A 23,521-nucleotide genomic window follows, 5' to 3' on the forward strand; every position below is an offset into this window, starting at 1 on the left:
TAGGTGTAAGCTTTTATTTAATCTTGGAGGGGGACATTTTTTATTAATAATATTTATATTTATTACTTTTGGGGCAGGATGTCATATAGGCTAATGTTTTGTTACAGATTTAGTGAGAAATCTTTCTGAAAGAAATCCAGGCTGCTTGAATGATGCACAGGAAGACGTAACACCCTCCTTAAAGAGGCCCAGTAAGTTAATTACAAAATTTTGGTGTCTTCAACAACCTCTCAGCTCTTAAAACTCTATGGTTCAACACAGTGCAAAATTCTGGGATAGCCAGGATTTTGTTCAGAAAGTAGAATGTCTCATTTTTCAAATTTGTAGCAAAGATGTACATCTGTCACTCCCACCATCTTCAAAATTGTCTGCCTTAAACAGAGTTAACCAATCTCTCTGACTTGTCTGATACTGCACTGGTTTATTAAAGGAAATTCTGACTCTTTCTGCTATCTCTGTGTATTTATCTCCAAAGGACTGTGAGTACGGAAGAGTCATCCCTTATGTTCCTCAGCTCTTCTTTGGGGAACTCACCTACAAATGGAACTGCAGAAATGGGGAGGGAGGAAAAGGAAACAGGATGTGAATCGAGCACCTGCATAGTGACCACAGATGTCCACTGCTAGACAGACACTGATGTCAGGCAGATCATGCCCTCCAAATAGTGCTCAGAAAGAGAACAAGTTTGGGATTCCTGAAACTGCTCTGAATTGGATTTGCTTAAACAGATGTCATTAGTAAAAGCAATCAAAGAAAGAGTTTTGATCCCTCTTCCAAGCTGATGCCACTTATCATGTATCTTCCCTGCATTCTTCTAGGGAAGCTGTTTTTGATGTTGTCCTGTCCTTCTTTTTATAAGGGAGCAAAAATACTTTGTTAAGTATTACTCTTTCAGTTTTGTTTCCTCTCCTCTTCTGAGATACAGTAAAGTGAACATTCAGCAGAATAGTTTTGTATTTTTTGAACACAATTCTTCTTTTATCCAACTGAGGCCCTTCTGTGATCATGAAAAAACAGAAACTGTTGTGAACTACAGTTTACACTCATAAGAGGTTGACATGGGTCAGTTCTCCAAGGTTATTCTTAGTTCAACTGCTGTGTAAACTGTTGATGTCACTGACTGGAGGCTGCTCTTCAGGACATTATAGATATGATAATTATATGACAGAAAATGCAACATATAGTTGAATCTGACCTTCAAGTTCACTAGCTTAAAAAAGGAAAAAAATGTCTGTAAGAAATTTGCTGCTTTTCCCATTACTAAGATGTAATAGATGCCTTCAAGTTTATACTCAGTCGACAGCATATACACATGGACAGCAGTGCCCATCCATCTTCAAGCTAGGGTACATTTTAAGTCTCAATGATCACTGCCTCCAGAAAGCATTTTTGAGACAAAACAGGCAAAGTCTTTTGCATATCTAGACAATCATCCAATACTAGGATCTTCACTCTCACATAAACACTTCATGTTTTTCCACAGAGGAATCTGAGATAGATTTTTCTGAGAAATAACAAACCACCAAAAATTAATTAAATGACAAACAAGGGAAAAGCACCACTTCCTCACTCAGCACATTTTCCTTGATTTTCATTAAGCATTCAGATTTACAGATGCTGATATTGCCACAAGAGCAGTTTTTTTCTGGTTTAACTTCCTCTTCCAGTAGAGCAAGCACAGCTGCAAAATGCAAGCTCACTTCCAGGCTCTCTTACACATCACCAGTTTACCACATTCCAACCAGTCACAGCTGTGCAACACCCTGTCAGGGTACTGGGATTACTGCAGTGCCACAGACAGTTTAAGTGAGGCTCATGGAGCTGTACAATTTTAACTATGTTCTATATGTATAATTAAATGATGCATGACATGGAAATAAGCCAGCTGTACTGAAACTGAACAAACTAACTGCTCTGATGCAACAGTTAAGCATCTCATCAGTTCTAAAATGAAACAGGTTTAAAGCAAAAACAATATAGAGAACAGAATGCTTGACACTGTTAAATAGCATGGTCAAAGGAGAATTTTTGAACATTAAGGAAATGCACTCACCCAGTCAAATTTTCAAAAGAATTCCTGGCACCAAAATGTTCTCTGTTTGCTTTTTCACCATGTTTTAAGAATGGATCACTCTGGGGGAAGAAAATCCTGTGCGCAAAACACTGCGTGAAACTAAACAATCCTTAAACATGGCTAATTTCCATGTGGAGCTGATGATTTAGCACTGTCATCCTTCAGCAGAGGAGAAAGAACTACCTGTCTTTAGTTTACTTAGGTAAGATGAAAAAAGTGAAGAGCGTGAATTTGATCTTGCTTCAATTTACTTCAGTGGAAAAACTCTTGCCATGACTTCAGTGAGAATGAGACTGCATCTTAATTCATTCTATATGGAGAAAAACAAATCAGCTGAGAATAATGCTTTTGTTTATTAGATGTAAATTACTACCACAGTCGTTTTTAACAGTGCTAAGTAAATCCTGCTTTAAAAGCCAAACGTTGCCTTCAGTCCTGCTTATTCCTCTGTACTGTGTCACAATGCAGGATTCCTGGTCCTCTGACCAAGTCACCGCTGTCACAGTAAGCATGGCTTGCTCTGGGGAATGGCCACATTCCCACACGGGAATGATAGATGTTTGTGGATGTCACTGGTGACAATGTCCAAATCTGGGCTAGGGCATGCCCCCCAGCCAAGAAACTAGGGTGCACACTTTTGTAATATAAATGCATTCACTGAGAACACAGACTGCACTTACTAAAATGTCCATGAAAAGCAGCCAAGTAAATCAAATCAATAGGGTTAAATTTGCAATTAGGATTCTCTCTTTCAGCAGGAAAATTTTAGGATAGCCACAAATTGAGAAAAATTTGCTTTTTTTTCTTCTTTTTCTCAGAAGGCAATCAACCTTCTGGTCTGGCTATTCTTTACTTCTCCCTATGAAGTAAAATCTAAAAAGACACACACACGATATTTATGGAAGGACCTCCCAATGCATTAGGAAAAATTATTACTCAGAAGATCAAACAGAAACAAGACTGTCTACACTGTATGAATTAAACATACATGAATTAGGACACTGAGCCTTCCATTCTTTAGTAACAGAACTGATGCTGTCCTGAAAATGACATTAATGAATTAGACTGGTATATGAAAACCTTCTGCATCTGCTCTAGAGGTTGGAATGAGGATGTTAAATGAGGCAGCAGACAACAAGGACGTGCTGCTTAGGGAAGCTGAATATCACTTCTGTGCTTGTGGAGTTCTGCAGTTTGGATGAAGGTCACAGGTTATCTCCAGCTACATGAAAATGAGTGATAAATACACACTGTTGGTCTTAGACTGAAAGCAGTACTAGGCAAAGAGAGTCAAAATATGGAATATTACTCAAAATCATCCCCTGGTTTTCTAAAGATCATAATCTTCTATTAGAAGACAGTTTGTTACCTTCTCCTAATATTAAAGCTGTAATAGTAAAAGCACCTCAATCTTGTAGAAGTATCTAAGATACACAGAATAAGTAAGGTATATGCAGTGAGAGCACCCTAAAAACATCACAAGAGGAGTGACAATTTCTGGGATAGTAATGACATGAACGAGTATCTAAACGTTAAGTCTGAGTGAATAAGAGAATTTTTCAACTAATGGATCAGGGAAAATGTGAAAGGATGAGATATGTGATTAAAGATCATAGTGTATTCGGTTAACACAGGTGGAAAATATATGACTTTGATTCTGTACTACAACATATTTTAATTGATTTGTGTGTAGTTTTAGTTTTATACATGCACAATTTTTTAGAACACATCTTTAGACTGGGACAAACAATAAAGGAAATCCATTGTATGACTTTACATTGATCCCAACATCACTCACTGGAATATCTTAACATTTCCTGCACAGATTCCCATTCGTTAAGATGACAACCTTGAGAAGAAGGAAACCTATAACTGCCATTCAGAGAAGGTCTAAAATTTCAATTGCTGTTTGAACACAAAGGAGCTTTGACATGCTGTGGTTTATTGAAGCACTCCTGCAGTTATAGACACATCTTTAACCACCCTACCCTCCCCCTCTTCCTCCATCCACCACTGATTGATGCAACTGGAAGATTCAGTAACTGCAGAGCAAAGTCCCGCTTACTTCCAGCTCTCCTGCCCCAGCAAATGCTCAGCTCTTCTGGGAAGATGGAGCTATGCCATAAGCACATTGCACCTGAAAGGAGATGAAACCTTCCCTTCAAAGACACATGTGACCAGGTTTTTGGAACTGCCTGATGTGGCCAGTTCTCATCTGTTTTCCATAAAGAAGGAAAAGAGCCCTGTATTCTCCTCTTCATGAGAGTTCAAGTATGAATTCCAAAGAACAGAGATGCCAGGACTTGTCAGTGACATGACTAACAATTTTATGAGAACTGGCAAAACAGTTCATTTCTCCTACATCTTATTCTCAGAAACCTTGGAATTGTTTTGTCTGAAAGATTTGGGGGGAGGAAGGTGGACTTAATTCTCACAACTATATTAAATATTCAGTACATCTGATATTCTGTTGTCAACACGCAAAATATAGTTTAATTATGATAAGCCATACTGGAATCATTTACAATACATAAATGTGAAAAAACAGCATTAAATTATTTCTTGTTCCATGTGGAAAAATATACACCTTCCAACCCCCCAAGAAAGTAAGACAAGGCACAATAAATTCTGGTAATTCTCTTTCTTCTGACTTTTCAGTTCCATCACAGCTCTCAAAACTAAGATTTATGTGCTGTTTTGCATCTGTATCTGTTGTTGATTTTCCCCCCCTACAGGGATATAGGTGAATAAGTTTGGACAGGAAATGGTATCCCTCAAGCCAAACTGAAAGGTTTATAAAGTTGCTAAGAAAAGTTTGGGTCAGGGCCTAAATATCAATCATCTGCTCACTGTCTTTTTAAACGAGCTCAGGCATTTTCCCAACTGTTCCCAGCAGGTCTCTGCCACTATTTTAAACTAAGATTTCAGCCATTTTTTTTCCCCTGTGTTGACCTCACTAATTTTTCTTTCTCCCCCTCTTTACCTGCCAAAGGCATCCATCAGGATTTTGCCAAAGGCTATCTGCTTTTGAAGTTGAGAGGAATTCACTAATCGTGAGTGTCAAATCCACAGTAAATGCCATGGCCATATGGTATATGCTGCTTTTGGGAATTAGCTCAAAAGGCCTAGCTGTGAGAAGGCCGGCTGTATGTCAGGAGGGTTTTACTGCTAACTTTCATAACTCATGTCAGCTCTTTCAGTTTCTGTATGCATTGGCTTCAGGGAGTGCAACTGTTCCCTGAATTTATAAAAATGTTGTCAAGATCCCTTGATCTTGCTTCCTCTGTCTCTCTCGCACAAACACATCCAAACACATTTATATACACAGTGGAATAGCATGCACAGTGGCATGCAAATCTAGCAAAAGAGAAGCTTGTAAATAAATAGCATGTCATTCTGCTTACTCAATACATTTCTCTGGGTGTTAAACTCATGATAAACATATCATAAGCCCCGATGAAGGCTCTACAGCCTGTCCCATCACACCATCCTGAGTGTAACTCTGCAATGCATAGGAAGACATAAGTTTGAAAAACAGAGCAGAAATAGCTCCCCTAAGGGCAAGGGGCTGACATAGCTGAAACATAACTAACTGGAGAGCATTTGTTTTCACTAAAGAAGGAAGTGTCAGTGACACATCTCTGTGCCTGTGGAGGTGTACTGTACATGCAAAGCAAAAAGAAATCCACCTTCTTTAAAAAATTGGCCATTAATACATAAATATGTCTGTGTTGAAATCCCTCAGACGGTACCATTCTTAACAAGAACTACACACAAGACTAAGAAATTCTGCAGAGAATCATGCTTTTGTGATCCAAAGAGGCAAGGAGAAAGAAAACCACATATGAAGAGTTTAACATACCCACTTAGTGATAGAAAAAGAATTATTACAAAAATAAATGTCAGTCCCCTTGAAACACTTGAGTCAGCTCTCTCAACTTTCTCTGATGCTGTAGGAAGGTGTGAATGTCCTCCATGTGTCACATCATCCGCACCAGCCACACAGGAATGTCTCCAATGCACCTCAGAGCCTTTCAAGGACCACTCCCCTCTAATTTATGTATAGTCTGTTAACATCCTCTTGGAGCAAACTGAAATAATACTTTTAAAAGACATTTATACTTCAGAAACATGTGCCCCGACACAACAAAAAACCCAGATTTTAATACTGCCCCGAGGCAGAATTCATCCATCTTTAAGGCTTCTATTATGTATTTCCTGGTTAGTAATACAAAAAGAACTGCTGGCAGTATCACATCGAAACCAAAGTGCCAGAATCAGAAAAACTACTGAAAAGTTTACCTTTATAGGAAAGCTTCAGTCTTGGGATATTTTGTTTTGACGTTCCAGTGACTGGAAGGAACAGCATTGCTAAAGACAGCAGGCTGCAGGCATGTGGCACTTGCAAAGCTCTCATTCTGCTCTCCTCTTCTGTATCTTCTTTTGTACTATGGTGAAATATCTCCCCACTTTTCAAACAATCCAAGTTTTATCTGGAAGAAAAAAAGAAAACATCTGTAGATCTGCTTTACTGCATAAGCAACAATTCTGTAAGCAAGCCAGACCTATTTCTAAAGAGCACCTCAGTTAATTTCTTTGCTACGAAAGTATTTTTCCTCTAGTACAAGTAAATATGTTTTGTTTCTTTAATACTAAATTTACACATTTTGACATTGGAAAAATATGTAAACTTTTCAGACACCAATGTCTAGCCTAGCTAACGTTTAAGCACAAATTAAATTAATGCAGTATCCATAAAAAGAACATTTGACATTCAAAAGTGACCATGCAACTTGATAGTTAATACCAGTCCATTGGATATCTTACATGTTTTATAACTCTTTTTGTCTCAGTACAACAGCTATTGTGTGTTTATGCTGTGACTAGAATGAACTGTAATGTCTCAGATGCCATGGGGGTACAAGCTGAGTTAACAGTGAGTACTTACCCATCAAAAACTAAACTAAGAAAACTGGAAAGAGCAAGCAGTTGTGTTTAGTTTTAATAGAGAAAAAAGTCAAAGTGGATGATGGATTTAAAAGTGCTTTCAGTATGATATTTCCAGCAGAACAACTGCCTCAACTCATCCACCAAAATGTCCTATAAACTTTAATGAGTGTTTCAGGCTGGGGTCAATAGGCTGATACGGGATTTTGTTAGCACAGTGTGCAACTAAGCCAGCTTTGCAACACTTTTCACTTAGTAAGAATCATTCATATTCCATAAATCTTGAAGTGTTTTACAACTGAAAGCAATTATCACTGCCCTTATTTTCCCTATGCAAAAACGGAACCATAAAGCTGCAGTGAACCTATTTCCTCAAGGTCACACAGCAAGCACAGTAGCTGAAAAGAAAACAGCAACAGCAGTCCTGCTGTCCTTTGTACCCAGCTATCAAGGATCCCTTTTGCCCAATAACTCGACTTTTGCACATTAAATTATTTGAAATGGCATCTTGAGTTCTGAAGGCAAAACTTCATGGTTAATAAATCACAGAGATCAGAGTATGAAAATATTTGTGAGACCAGATCCTTCCCCCTGCAAGTGCCTGATGCTAGAGGTCAAGGGAGATGGCTGGTGAAATGACAAATGTCAGTGTTTGAGTAATGCTGTAAAACCAAGGAGTAAGGAAATGTTATGGTTAGTCAAGAGATTAATGGCTCATGATGTGCCATGAAAATTCTTTTCTGAAAGGTACTGGAGCTGCCTGATTAAAAGAGCAATCCTAGTGCCCACATCAGCCAGCACTTGCACAGACACCAAAGGAGAGGTTCCTTGCAAGTCCATGAGAGATGCAGCACAGCTTGTGGCCCCTGAGCCTTTCCACCGGTCTGTTATTTGAACTCCTGCAGCACTGGGTCTTGCAATTCTGTGAGCTACAGCAGCACCCAGAACCAATTCGGCACCTCCTGATACAGGCAGTTCATCCTTCCTGGCATGAAAGGATGGAAACAGAATCCCTTCCGTTCTCTCTGACACAGGAAATCTTTCTCAGATGAAACTTGGGCTTTCTGAGCCTCCAGACTTTCGCTCAATAGCAAAAGACAAGGAAGTGTGCAAGAAGAGCATGATGGTGAAAAAGAGGGAAACAATTCGTAAAATCCCCAAAGCATAATTCCTATTGCAGAACACTAAGCTTCTTCCTTCTCAGTCCCCTCTTCAACACTCATATTCAGTGTCTGAATGCACTACTCTTGGCCAAGTGTGAGTACATGTTCACGAAACGACATGGAGAGAAAACAGACAAACATGAAATGCCTGTTTCATCTTTCTCTTCCCTTTATTACAGTATCAGATCCTAAAGGAACACCCTTACTTCTTCTGTGCCAACACATCTATCTGAGGGTGGACCACGAAGGACTAAAGTGGATTAGACTATCCCAGGGTTAAATCGCCTTGAAGAAATTTATTTAGAGGTGAAAAAGGGGAAAAGAAGGAGAGGGGAGGAGGGGGAAGAATACATGAAGATGAGACACCAGCCCTGTTCATCTTCAGCAGGATGATAGTGACAAACCATACTTCAAAAAGAAGCAATTAAGAGGGAGCCAGTCTCACTGCAAGTATGTTGAGAAGTCACGGCCTGAAGGTCTGGGCCTCAGCCAACAGGGAACTCACCAAAGGATATGGGGCTCATTTTCTTGAGGCAAATTACTGTGAAGAATCAGGACTAAATTTGACTAAAAAAACAGTTGCATCATTGCACTGTCATTTGCTGAATTGATTGAGAATCAGCACCAAACTCGGCCCTTCGGCCATAGCTCACAACCTCACTTTTTCATGTAGGCTTTTTTTGCTAATGGGAACCTTCCTTTTTTCTTGGTTGGGTTATTTTTCCCCTTTCCCCTTTTATTTGAATAATGTCTGTGAAAAACCATTTGCTTTCACGAGGCGGTTAGTTTACACTGGAGGCAGCAGCTCTGTGAGCTCGAGCCAACCCTGTCCTGTCTTTAGATTCATTGCAATCTGGCCACATTGTCACATATATTTTTAGTTTATGATGGTCCTCTAATACAATTCCAGCTTCCACACAGAGTCCTTCCAACAGTCTAGCTCAGGTTAATGAACTTCAGGCCACTTCTCTTCTGCAGGAATTTCGAGGCCCAGGGGGTGGCTGTGCCCAAGAGATTTGCCAAAATCCGCTACGATTTCACCGCGCGAAACGCCAGTGAGCTCTCGGTGCTGAAGGATGAAATCCTGGAGGTACGTGACCGCTCCTGGAAAAGGTGTGTCCCCCAGGGGCAGGAGAGAGCTCGGGATAGCAACAAGCACCAACTCCATTTTCCCTGGTGGTATCTCAGCAGTGACACAAAGCTTTGCTCAAACCCAAAGCTGGAGCAGGCTGCCTGTGCTGTGTCGTGTCATTTCCTCAGCTCAAAGACATCGGTCCCATTTTAACCACAGTGAGGAGGGAGGACAACAACTCGCTCTAGAGCCCTGCTCATCCCCCGCTGGGTCGGTTCCTTATCACCACTTCCTCCTCCACGAGGATTTGTTTTCTCTGAAAAGCACCTTTCTCATAACCTTTCTCTTACTGCAGCACTGTTGGCAGCTGGACAAGGTGGGACGTGACTTGGGCTGACACTGATCTGTGACCTGAGGAAAAGGTTTCTCTGCAAAATGTGGCTTTTTATTTATTTAATTATTTATTTTAATGCAAAAAGACATCAGAAACTCAGTCATTAGGAAAAAAAGGTCTGGAGAAACAGGGACATTATGTAGGAACTATGAGTTCTTCAGCATGCAGAGGTGCTCTCCTGTTCATCCTTACGATAAATTCTGATGCTTTCCAGGAGAAGTTTCAGTCCTGGATTGCATCTGAGAGCAACAGATCTGATTAGAGCTCCTGGCCTCAGTGATGTCCTTCTGGCAACTTCACCTTTTGGATGGTTCGGCCCCGCTATATCCTGGTTGTTTATGCCTGAAATCCCATTTTCCCACAGCAGATTTATTTTTGTCCCTCTCTCAGGTGTTGGAAGATAATAAGCAGTGGTGGAAGTTGCTCAACCGGAGTGGGCAGGCCGGTTATGTTCCGTACAATATCCTGGATGTGGTGAAACTGGAAGAGCTCAAACAGGTCTGTAGTCAGGTAATACCTGACTGGTATCAGCTGCAGGGCACAATCTGCCTCTGGGAATAATGTTGTCATTAGACCTCCCTGATTTCTTAGGATACTATGCACCAATCAGGACAGACCTTCAGAAGTAGACAAAGCCAGGAGATTCCTGAGTCTCCTATGATAAAATTCACATTTTGCTACGATCGTCTTCCCAAATAAGGCCTATCCTTCCTATTTGTGCACCAGCCTCCTGCTTTCCATATTTTTCCACATCAAGATTTTTCTTGGGGGTTAAATTAAAGATGGACACTTCCCTCAGCCAGTTCAGTTCAGCACCAGGAACACGTTACTGGAGTGGAGGCAGATGGAAACACCATCTAAGTGAGAATTAACTGAATACTGCAACTTGCACTGCAGAAATGTGGAGCTGGAGTGTTCTAAACACCCTAGGGAAGCATGGAATTGCTTCCCCATTTTGGTATTGCAGCGTTTGGGCAAAGCCTAAGGCGGCCCAGCAGGCTTCTGGATAAATCCCTGCTAGTTTAATCAAAACGTCAAAAAACTTTCCAGTCCGCTCCAGGCCCTTGGCAGTGGTCCCGCTTCACATCCCAGCTACGGAGCAGTGAGGCTCTGCCTTCCAATGAGATCGAACATGTTTGGCACAACTAGGAATTCCCTTGCGCAAACTTCAGACTTTGCTTTGGGTTCTTCATTCCCAGAAATTAACTTCTTCCATGCAGCTCCACCTGAGGTCTCCCCAGCCCCACATCAGCACAAGGAGAACACGGCAGTTTGTCCCTCCGTGGGTGTGAGGCAGAAAGCTTAAGAAAATTAAAAACGACCAAAAAAAATTCTTACTTTTCTTTCCCTTTCTAACCAGTCTAACCAGAGGTACAAAGGAGACCTGAGCCCCAGGGGCCATGGCCCATCCAGCCCAACCCACAAGCTGCCTGCCAGCTACGCCGGGGATAAGTGGGGCACTGAGATGTTGTCGCGCCACTCCGCACAGGACGCCAAAGAACGCACGTGTGTGTCCCACTCTGGGCTCCCCTGGGTTTGGGCGCTTGGGGGACCAGACCTGCCCAAGGGGCTCCCCTGCACCTTTTACTGATCACAGCAATGGAGCAGCACTGTGTCTGGAGGCCATTCCAGGCAGGACAAGAGCCAAGAGAGCAGCCCTGGGGCTTGTGACACCGCCGGGGCTCTCGGGCGGCCCGGGCCGAGCAGGGCAATAAGTGATCACCCCATGCCTCCTTCCTCCAGTTCTAACTTCCTCCTCCTCCTCCCAAGGAGAGAGTTTCCTTTCTCTTCCAAAATGTTTAAGTGTGTCTAAGGAACAGCTCAGGTCAATCCCTTTCTCTCACTTCCTTTTGCTCATCTCCCGGCACACACACAGTGCCCGCCTGGCCGCTTCCTTCATGTGGTTCCACAGAATTCCCGGCCAAACAGGAGATCCGCATCACTCCCTCACCCTGCACATGCTGTGGGGCTCACAGAGCAGGAGAGAGATCAGGGGCCCTGCTCACCTCACCCCTTATCCCACCCTGTCCACTCCTGGAAGCAGGAGCCCTTCTGGGACGACAGGAAGCCCCACAATACAAGGACACAAATCTGTTCGTATCACTGAGTTATTCTCCACAGTCTTCAGGAGTTTCATGGGGAAAGCGATACTGGATGAAGAGTCACTGGAGTTTTCACAGAAGCACAGGATGCCCTGGGCTGGAAGGGACCTTCAAGCTCATCCCATCATGAGTGTGTTGCTCATTCCCAGTTTGTGCTTCCTGCCGCTTCTGTTCTGTTGCGGAGCAAAACCTGGAGCTCTGCGATCAGCAAATTAGTGACTAGAAGCAGCAGAGAGGACTGAAAAGGTCTCAATTCCAAACCTCCAATTGTAGATTCTCACAGAACTGTGCTTCCACATCAGGCAACAGCCAAGGGGTGATGGGAGCAAAATAAATGGCAACACAGGGGCACAGGAAAATGGGAATCACTTTTCTGGGCTGAATTTAAATAAGAATGTTGAGCCACATCCCCATTTGCCTTACAGTTTCCCCACAAACATTTAATGGCATTTTTGACTGAAGACTTGATTTCATTCCCTACTTGTTTCTACAGAACTTATTCACCAAACGGATGAGCTGAACGACGAGCTGCTAAAGAAGATCACAAACAATAAAATTCAGCCTCCCCACAGGAATTTCAAAGTGGAAAAGCCTCAGCAAGTTTTCGTGCCCCTCACCTTTGAATCCAGCACTGAAGAAGTCAAAGCCTGGCTGGAGGCCAAGTCATTCAGCAAAGAGTAAGATTTGCCCTATTGCCACGTGCAATGCTCGTCCTTCCCTGGAGAAGGAGCGGGGGAGGCCACCGGCACCATCTCACCTGGGACAAGCCACTTGGATTTACTTACAGAGCCTGTGTTGCAAATTAGATTTCAACCCTGTTCAATCCAGGCTCTATAACCAGAATGTTCAGAGCCCAAAGTCACTCCCTTTCTCTGGTATAAATATTTTCTTGGAGATAAACAGTTAACTAACTAAATCCAAGGCCTGAAATGCTACTGGAATTGCAGCTGCCACCTTGGAACAGCCCCAGGGCCCCGTGATATGGTCCCACTGCAGCTCCTGGCCTCCCATCTCCAACTCCTCACCTCTGGCACGAGGCCACGTGCAGCACAATCGTCACCTCCCTACTTTGTGTCTCCCCAGGACCGTGGAACATGTGGGCATCCTCACCGGAGCTCAGCTCTTCTCCCTCAACAGAGAGGAGCTGAAGAAGGTGTGCGGTGATGAGGGAAACAGAGTCTACAGCAAGATCACAGTGGAGAAAAACCAGCTGGAGGTAAGCATTTTTCTGGATAATTCCTGCTGGAATGGGGGCTGTACCAGCAGCGTCAGATAGCTCATTAAACAGGCATTTTAAAAAATACAATTGTGGGGAAAAAAAATGCAACCAAACCTACACCAGCAATAAAACACACGTAAAAATTCCGAAGTGTCTTTTGAGCAAATCTGTAAGATCCCCCTGTTTCCACTAATTAATCTGCTTTTTACTGATATCACTTATCTCTTTGAAACTAGCTCTACTTTTACAGCATTAATTAAATACTGTCACTTAACTGCAGCTTGAAGTTCAAATCCAAACTGCCTGTTTTGTTTCCATTCCAGAAAAGCAGAGGGGAGTCGGAGCTCCAAGAAATCACGAAGCGCCGCCAGGAAAGGATTGATTCTGCAAATTAAAGTCTCTCTGCTTTATTTCAGCTCTTAGCCCTAAGTAGTGCAGAAAAAAAGGGAATGAAAGCAATGATTCCTGGCCCAGGCCAGATGCAGCAGAGCTCCCCTTGGGGTCCAGCTGCCATCAGAGTGACAATTCCTTGAACACTGTTGGGAAGGGTTGACAATAAGACCATGTCCCACTGGGAAAGGTGTTTTAATTTTGCATGAAGTATTTTTTTTATAACTATATATTTTATACTGAAATTTTCCGTGCATGCGATCAGAGCAGGATTCACACGGGGCTGGATGTACAAGGGCTGGCTTCAAGCAAAAAAAGACCCCCAAAGCTTTTCTCCGAGGGCTGTCCCCTGCTCCCCACTCTCCCCTGGCAGAGCAGGCGTGGCACACAGCACAAGAGAGGCCAGCCTCAAGGCTTGGAGCCTGGACCAGAGGAATAAGGCTTTAGAACCCTGCAATGGTTTGGGTTTAAGGAAAGGACATTAAAGCTCATCCCATTCCACCCCCCTGCCATGGGCAGGAATGCCTGTCACAAGCCCAAGTTGTTCCAAATCTTGTCCAACCTGGCCTCGGACACTTCCAGGAATGGTGAGTCATGACCTCTCTGGGCAACCTAACCCTTTCTATTTCCATTTCCATTTCCTCCTCAGTGCAGGTGTCCCCTGCAGCCCACGAGCACAGGGCCGGTGACAACTGCCTGTCCTTGTCCTGTCCCCCTGTGCCCCCTCGTTGGACAAGGCTAGAATGGCAACACACATTCCCAAAGTCTGGCTGCTTCCTTAAATCCATGGACCAGCTAGTGCTATCTCTGAACAGCTGAAATGAGCTTTCAGTGCCTAGAAATGAGCAGGAATGACAAACAAAGGGATTTGAATCTGGAAATAGGTGAGTTCCACCCGCCCACCGCTGCTGATGCAGAGGCTGGGGCTCGGGGCAGCTGTGCAGCCCTTCCCTGGGGCACGGATCCTGCACTGGAATGTTGCGGTGGTGTTGCCAAACCGGGCCTCAAACCAGGAGAAGATAAGCCCTGACCGTTTGCTCCCGACCCAGGCACACCCACAGCCCTTCCCAGGGTGTTGGTCACTTGTCCCCATCTTCACATTTTCACTGCAAAAAGTCAGCTGAAATGATTCCCAAATAGCTGAAACCCCAAAGCACACTGGGAAAGGCAGGTTTAACACAAATTAAATGGCCACAAGAAAAAAACCCCTCTAATTTAGCACAGGGTGATGCTCTTTACTTCCCGTTTTCCTTCATAAAGTTATGTGCATTTGTATATAGCAATCTGTAAATAGGGGTGAGGAAAATCCCTCTCCCTAGAAGCAGAATTAAGTGATTATGCTTCCAAAATTTACTCACCATTTCAAAACTCAAGCAAGCAGCGTAGTTCCTGTCCACAGCAAGTTTGGCACATTGCATTTCTAGCTCTGTTTGACTGACAGACCAATCTGATTGCAAAGCAGTGAAGCACACAGAGCTCCAGAGCTGCCCACAGCCCAGGGACAGCTGGGTTTTCTCTCTCAGCACATGCTGAGTCTTTGTCCAAATTTGTGCCTGTCATTGCACATTTAATGGAAAAAGCTTTAAAACAGCATCTGGGGAGCTCATGTCTAAAACTGAGAACACCAGTGCACCTTAGTTTTGGCTTCATTCTTAAGCGTCTCCAATGGATAATCTGTTTTCTTCATTTGAAACAGGACACTGCTCTCACCAGCAGAATTAGGGTGCAGGCAGGGGAGGATCCTGGGTTTAGTCACAGCCCTGCTAGGATCTGAGAAGGGCACTCACCTTGTCAGGGAGGGATGAAGAGGACAATCCTCCTGAGAAGCCCTGGCTCCGGATTAGGGTGGAGATGGGAGGCAGGATGGCAAGCACGGGAGGCGAAAAAGTTTCTAAAATGAAAATAAAAACGAATGTTGAGCTAGGAAACACACCATCTTCTAGTCCTGGGGTGTAGAGGAAAGCAAATCACAGGGAATTACGGTTATCTGGGATTTTAACAGGAGTGTACATGACAGCTCTGTAAAGCCGGGAGCCACAGGAGCACTTCCTAAAACAAATAGCTCAGTAGACCTTATTGCAGAGGCCACTTTTACAAATTTCCACGCGACTGAGCTGTGCATCTGTTCTGTTTGTACTGCCTGCAGACACTGCTATAAAGTACTGTACATTGATGTAACTGAGCGAAGGAGACAATGATATAACCATGCACTGTACAAGATTTATTAAAATAGTTAAGTTATAACTCCATCTCCGTCTCTTTCACTGGGTTTTCATAATGCTTTGTCACTGAGAGTCTCAGAAACTCAGCAGAATGTCTGAAACCACACATTTCCTTTTGGGTTTGGGGACTGACATTCAACAGGAAGGATGTTACGGCCTGGATAGCTGTGTCTTAAGAATAGGGGCAAAGCATGAGAAGGCTGCACAAAAGCACATTCTTGCCTCTCTGGAAGGGGAACGACTGTGGCAGCTGTCCCAAGTGGAACCATACAGAAAGAGGGAACAGCATAACCCCATGACTAGGAGCCTGTTACACGGATTCTCCAACATTTCCAGCCAAGAGCCATCCTGTTTCCAGAAGCAAAAGTTTGTCTTCTCTTTTCCTTAACAATTAAATTACCCAGCTGAAATAACTGGTAATTCCTTCTGTAGATGTTTTGGAGAGTACAATTTCCAAGTGGGCCCACACTAACAAGATCACCTCTTTTACAGCCTAAATAAAGTTCAGGCGAACCACGAGCCCAAAACACCTGCCTTACTGGGCCGAGGGCTCTCTCAGCGCCTGGAGCTGCACTCGATAAACCATTTCGAACCTTGCCACAACGGCGGGGAAGGGAGCCCAGAGCGCTCAGCTCCTGCAGCGGGGCACCACCGACGCGGCCCCGAGCCTTCCCTCACGGCCGCCTCCCTCAGGGGCTGCCCGCCGCCACCTTGCGGCACCGGCCGCGCCCGGGCCCCGCGCGGCCACGAGGGGCGGGTGGCTCAGGGGCGGGTCGGGCGCCGTACCGGCCGCGGGGAAGACTGCCGGGGGTTCTGGCGACACGGAGACTCCGGGGACAGGAGGTTCCGGGCCCGAGAGATCTCGGGGCCAGGAGACTCCCCCGATACGCTCCGTCGGGGACGATGGCGGCGTCACGGTCGCCAAGGCGAACCCCCGCCCGGCCCTCACGAACCAGCCAATCAGAATCGCTCTCCCTCCCGCTGCCTCGTCCGTCTCCTGTCCGCGCTCCTGATTGGCCGCTGCCGCCCAGCCAGGCTGGGATTGGCGGCGGGCGGCGGGAGCGCGCGGGCCGGTGCCCTTCGGGCACGTACCGTCCCTCCTGGGCGCGCGAGTCCCCCGGAGCCGCGGACGTGTCGGTGTCCCCCGTGAAGCGGCAGAAGGTGGAGTCGACGCTGGACCAGCTCAAGCACCACACCACGGTGGTGGCCGACACCGGGGACTTCAACGGTGAGAAGCGGCATGAGGGGATCCTGTCTCCGCAGCTTCTGCTTAGCCCCCTCTCCCGCCCCTCTTCACGGAGAGTGGGCGAGCCCGGCCGAAGGGGCGCGCGCTGCGGGGACCGACCCACCCTGGGGCCGGAGGGGGGGCGAGCGGGACGGCGCTGGGTCTCCATCCCAGGGCAGACCCCGCCGTGATTTCTCCCAGTTTGCCCTCGAGTGTGCCCTGACCACTCCGTTCAGCTCTGCGTGCTGTCAAGGAGAAGTGCCAGACTGAAGCCAGGCTCTGCTGCTCTAATTAATTTTGGGTTTTCTTCCAGTGGGCTGTCTAGATCTGGGACTTGTTTGGGGTTTTTCAGACTCACGCTTGGACGGGGCTTGGAGCAGCCTGGCCCAGTGGAAGCGAGTGGAACTGGATGAGCTTCAAGACTCCTTCCAACCCAAACCATTCCAGGATTCCATGATATGCTTAAAAACTGATTTGGGGTTGGAGAGAAAGAAGGGAAATGATGCTTTTTATTTGTTTCACTTGAGCTGTACATTGATCTTTTCCCTTTTTGCATTTCCAGGATGCAGAAAGTGAGAAGGAACTTGAGGAGATGTGCTCGGTCCAAGAGAAATAATTTTGAAAAAACTCATCTCACTGGATACTGCAGCAACAGTAAAATCCCAAATGGATTTCATGATCCTGACAATTCTGAGTGCACTTCAGGGATAAGGCACAAGATCTTACAGAAAAACAGACGCAGCAGCACACATCCAGGAAAACATCTTGGAATTAATGGCATAAAATCGTGGTTTATTTTCCTGCATCTGTTTGATTTTAGGATCCCTAAAAATGTTACATTCCTAGCATCAGGGGTCAGGGGGTAATTTAGAGGTAGTTGGTGATAAATATTTTTGGTTATATGTAGGGCAGATATTTATGCCTTACATAACTCTGTAATATAAATATGTATTATATATTAGGGCATATAGCTATCTATTTATATATAACCTATTTTTTATGTGTGCCCAGATATAGTTTATATCAGACACTGTGCCTGTCTGAAGGCCTTGCTACTGCGCTCCTAACTCATTCCTGAGGAAAACATCAGGCAAAAGTTGTTAGGTTTAACTGGTTCCTCTTTTCCTTAATAATTATTTTACTCAGTTGGAATAACTGAGAACAGCTGTTAGAGATGTGCAGTTCCCAGTGGGCCCAAGGCACTTTTTTGCACAACGCAGAGTGGCATTTAAGGTACTCAGTAGTCAGAGAAGTGAGGATTAGGATTTTGAATGCTCTTGGGCAACAAGGCTGGCCAGAGATCCCTCCTAACTCACTGTGGGACAGCAAAAACCCCACAGCCAAGGGGAACCAGGGATTGTGGGGATGGAGAATTTAATGGCATCAGGTGGCAGCAGTGCCAGTTCAACTGATAAAAAAGTAAATCCACGACTGCTCTAGAGGAGTATTGTTCCTGGACATGTGTAAATACAGGGACACCTCTTTACTCTCAACTGAGGGAGGTTTGTGGTTGTGGTGCCAGTTTACCCTTGAGAGTTCCAGGCTTTATTTCAGCTCCCCTGGCCGGGCCTGATGTGCAGCAGTGGTGCGAGGGCCGGAGCCGTTCGCTGGCTCTGGGAATGCAGATGCCATCATGGCCCAGTGGGGGGGGGAGCTTAGGCTGTGGTGGCAACCTCAGAAAGGGATCAGATGGCTCCTGGAACTGCCCAGAGTGCAGGAAGGGAGGGGGAACTGAACTGCTCCCACAGACCCCTGCTGGGCTATGGTTCTGGGCCAGGCCCATCAGAAAAGTGGCAGCATCAGTGGCACCTCAGTTGTTACTGTCCTTGGAGCTCTCAGGATCAGGATGAAATCATGTTCATGCACTACTGGGAAAGCAGGGAGCAGGATCAGTGCTCTAACTCTCTACACTCTCTCTCCAGGAGTGCCTTGGGTCATGGCAATTTCATGTGTGGAATAGTTTCCTGTGTCTGCCTGGGCAGCTGCAGTTATTGCACAGGCATTCAGGGCTGACAGTTCCCTGCAGGGAGAGCTCAGCACATGTGCCCAGAGGCAATCCCAGCATCTGCAAGAAAGAAAGAAGCAGCAAAAGGTGATTGCTTCTCTTTCAAAGTTCTTTCAAGTGCTCACACCCAAACCCACCTTTGCTCTTGATTCTGGCCAGGTGCATGGTGAGCAGTGGGCACAGGTCATGTCATCCATGCTGGTGTGAGTGATGCTTTCTGGGGGAAAGCAGCTGATCTCCAAAGTTCCCTTCCTGCCCTGTGCCTGATCTGCACAGGAGAAAACCTCTTCCAGGAAGGGATTGTGCTTCCTCTAATGCCATTTGCCCAGTCTGTTCCATGGGGATATTGCCAGCCTGGGGCAGCAGAGGCACACGCAGCTCTCAGCACTCTCTGCTCCAAGCACAGCTCTGGGCTCCTTTGCACACTGCCTCTGCCATGGGGTTTTCTCCAGGAGAAGCCAAGGAATTGCTCATGGAAGGGTGCAGATTAAGTTATCCCAAAGGGAAGCAAAGAATAAATATCTCATTTTTCCATCAAAATGCTCATGCTCTTTCCTACAGATTATTTCAAGTTTTTCCCACAAGCTTTGCCCTACCCATCATCCCATTTTTACCCCCAAAAGTAATTTTCTCTGTCCTCCAGAATGTCTCAGTGTCTATCCCCAAAATTTTCACTGTGTCTCTGCAAGTGACTACCTCAGTTTACCTCATGCTGTTCATTCTCTTCCCTGGGGATTGCTTCAGATTTTCCCTCCAAGCTGTCCCTGTCTGTGCACTTCTGATTTCTTCTTTTTTACAAGAAAGTATTCATTCACTACTCTGGAGATTAGCTCCAGTTTTACCCCCCCAAAATTGCCCTAACATTCACTAGTCATTGCCTGATTTTTACCTCACTATGTTCATTCTCTCCCCCTAGAGATAACCTCAGGTTTTACCCCCAGTATTTTCCCTACCTGCCCACTAACTATTTACTCTTTTTGACCTATAAATATTCTCTTTCTATCCTGGAGATTTCATCAAGTTTTACCCTGAAATATTTCACTATCTTTCCAGTACTGTCTCACTTTACCTCAGGATGTACGCTCTCCCTGCCACACATCACCCCAGCTTTCACCTCCAAAATTATTGCTACTTGTCCACTACTTATTACCTGATATTCACCTCAGTATGTCCATTCTCTGCCCAACAGGTCATTTTAATTTCTACCCCCCAAAACTTGTCCAACCTGTCACCTAGTGACTGCCTCAGTTTACCTCAAAAATGTTGTCTCCCCTAGAGATTACCTCAGACTTGACCCCCACATTTTTTCCCTGTCTGCAAGTTACTACCTCCATTTAACTTCAGTATGTTCATTCTCTGGACTACAGACTCAAGTTTACTCTCAATCTCCCTGCCTCTCCAACACTGATTACTTCCTTTTTACCTCAAAAGATTCATTTATTTTCTACCATGGAGGTTACATCAAGTTTCACCCCCAGAATTTACTAATACTTCCACAACTGATTCACTCAGTTTACCTCAACAAGTGTTCATTCCCTCACCTAGAGGTGACCTTGTATTTTACCCCCAAAGGTTTCCCTACCTGTGCACAACTGATTGCTATAGTTTACTTCAAAATCTTCATGCTCTCCATTACAGGTCACCTCAAGTTCACTTCAAAAGTTTTCCCTACCATTTCCATTAGCGATTATCTCAATTTTTACCTCCAATAAGTCATTCTCTACCTACAGACACTGGATAGTAAATCATACAAAGATCTAAAACACTGCACAAGAAACAGCAGAAAGTTTTCCATGAATAACACAAGTTCCTTTTTTCCCCTCCTCCGCCTAGGACTGCTACCAGGAGACAGGAGAGCTGCTATCAACACTCAAACCTCCCAAGCGTTGTTATTGCTCAGAGAGCTGCGCCGGCACTGAGCTACTCCCATGCGCCTGCAGGGCTCTGGGGAGGGGGAAGACGACCTCCCACTCCTGCCTGGAGAAATTTCAATGCCCTAAAAAGTCATTTCCCTTCTCTCTCTCTGACCCACGGCCAAAGCAGCTGTGTAGAACAACATGGACTACTCATGGAAGGGATGATTCAGTTGTGGGAAAAACGCTAAAGAAAGACTATCACCCCAAATTTCAGGGTGAAAACACACTGCTTGTTAACAGGAGCACACAAACTCATTTAAACCAGAGAGCAAACCGCACACCAGGAAAAGAGCTGAAAGATAGGCCCTGCCTTGATTGATAATTCCAAAGGAAATTCCCCACAGATCATAGGCAATTACCTATAATTTTACCTCCCTAATCACTGGATTTCTGACTTGGGTTGCTGTGGAAGTGTTTCACAGATGCCTTAAGGGGTCAGGGGCTTGGCTGGATTCTTTGTGGTTAGTCCTGACAGGCCCAGGCCAAACCCACCCACCTGCATTGCTGCTCCACCCCAAATTTGCATGAAATACTGAGAACAGTTTATAAATACTCCCCTTCCCTGTCCTTCCTGACACATCCATGGAGCAAATGTACTCTATCCATTGTTCCCAAGAGCACCTCTCCAGCCCAAATCCCAGTTTTCACCAACACAAACCAAACAGACCTAAGACAATTATTCCATCAGTGCCTGCAATTCTGAGCTCCCTGTTCCCTGCCACTCACACAGCAATCTCACCTCAGCCCAGAGACTCCCTGTCCCCAAAGGGAAACACAACCTGATAGGGCACAGCTCTGGCACCACATTTCCCCTTGTTCCTGAAAAGCCCTAGGTAAATCCAGTCCCTCAGACCTTGCATCCCTGAACACCAGGAGAGCTGGAGTTTTACCCAGATCCCAGTGCCCTGCACGGCTGCGCTGACACAAGCACAGGCCGATCGCTCCGCCCAGCACCATCCCTCATTTTCCTCCCATTGCTCCCCAAGCGTCCCCAAACCACCCCAGCGTGTCTGTGCCGGGGCCAGGGCCCGCCCCAAGGCCAACCAGAGGCTGTCACCCAGCCCTGCACCAGCTCCCACCCCTGGGAGAGCTGGGAATGCACTGAGAGCTCGGCTCCCCAGTCCTCAGACACACAAATAATGCCCAACCTGCCCCTCTGGGCACAGCCAAACACCACAACTCCATCATCCCCAAGGAACTCTGGCAGTCGCCTCTTCACCTCTGCCCTTGTCCAAAGGACACAGGTAGGACTGGGCTGTCAGAAATGGTATTCCCTAGGCAGTTCATCCCAGCACAAAGGAGAAGAGGAACCCTGTGTCCCTCTGACTGACCCCACAGCATGGGCAGGACCAGCTGGGTGCTTCGTATTCTAAATTTTAAAATGAACTGAAGAACCTGAAAGGCAAAAAACAACACACATATAAGGTTAGAGCCAGTCAACACACACAGACAGACACACTCTCAGACACCCCTTCTTCAGCTTACACGCTGACTGCAGCTCTTACTAGAAACACTCCCCCCTAAAGAAGATGCTTTAACATCTTCTTCCATCTGCTGCTCCTTGATGTGGAACAGTAGATCCTGGGAAAATTGGTAGCATCAGTGACCATAGGGATCAAAATTTGCCTCAGGGACCTGCAAGACAGCATGAGGCAGTCTGCAAGTAGCTGACAGCTAGGAGTTATCCCCACACCAGCCCCATAAACTTTCTACCCAAAAGCCCATAGACAGGAGAGGAGAGTTCTAAAACTGTTCAAACTAGCCAGGACTGAATGTGCCAGGGCAGGGCAGCTCCAAGCATAAGTGGCACATGGACACACAGTGCATCAAATATAAGCAAAGATGACATGAAGACTTGAGATAACGCTTCAGAAGATAAATTTTTGAGACCAGGATGCTTTGAGGCGACGGAAGCTACGAAACTACTGCAGTGAGGAGGGTCTAGTACACTTCATACAGAAGTCCAAGGGAACGGCACATGAAAAAAAAGATACTACCAAAACTGAGAAGGAAGATGGATAGGAACACCTTGTGTACTTCTTCTGGTCTCAAAAAGCAAAACCATAAAGATGCCAGAATAAGCCCGATCCAGGAAAGTAAGCAAGTGCTCCTGCTGCCAATATGGCCCATAACGATGCCTGTAAAGCACTGAGACATCACAAAGCCCTATGACACTGAAGACAACGGACACAGACCACATCACATAGACACAAACTGAAACTGCCCAGCAGTTTTACCTGATGGACCCAAGATTGCTAGTGCAAGATGAGCCAGAGGCTGATGACGCCGAAGGAAAGAAGGCTCTATGGCAATAGTACATGACAGTAAAAGGTAAACTCCTTATGAGAAGTTAGTGCCAAAGCTGGTAAGAGGATGCTCAAGAAGTGCAGTAGGCCTAGAGAAGGAGGCAACGACTGCCAGCTGATACAAAGGGATCCCTAGAGAAGGATTCTGCTGCCAAAGGCTGAAGTGACATCACAAAACATGACCGACCCACAAATGGCCAAGATGCAAGATGTCCACGTGCTTGCTATGCTCAAAAGTGCTCAAAAGCGTGGCTACACTGAAGAGTAGGCACAATTTATACCATGGCAATCGTGCCAGACCTGAAGGCAGGCTCCTCGGGTGAAAAGATGGACAATGACATCGAGACTCAAAATCCAATGATGCAAAGCTCACGAGAACATGGAGATGGGTTGGAACTGCCCGGCCCAGCAAAGGCTCGAGTGATGCTGAAGAGAAACCCTTTCTCCCTTAACCTCCAAGGGGCCTGGCCCACTACAGCCCTCTCC

The 23,521-nt window shown here is 45.5% G+C and overlaps 1 pseudogene across 1 annotated transcript in view; it reads left to right on the forward strand.

Moving 5' to 3' along the window:
* Window positions 1–23,521, forward strand: part of LOC309585554 (epidermal growth factor receptor kinase substrate 8-like protein 2) — a 122,990-nt pseudogene that overhangs the window by 552 nt on the left and 98,917 nt on the right. The window lies entirely within an intron of this gene.

This window comes from Coloeus monedula, assembly GCF_965178545.1.
Source record: "Coloeus monedula genome assembly, contig: HAP1_SCAFFOLD_68, whole genome shotgun sequence".
In the NCBI taxonomy this organism is placed as follows: domain Eukaryota; kingdom Metazoa; phylum Chordata; class Aves; order Passeriformes; family Corvidae; genus Coloeus; species Coloeus monedula.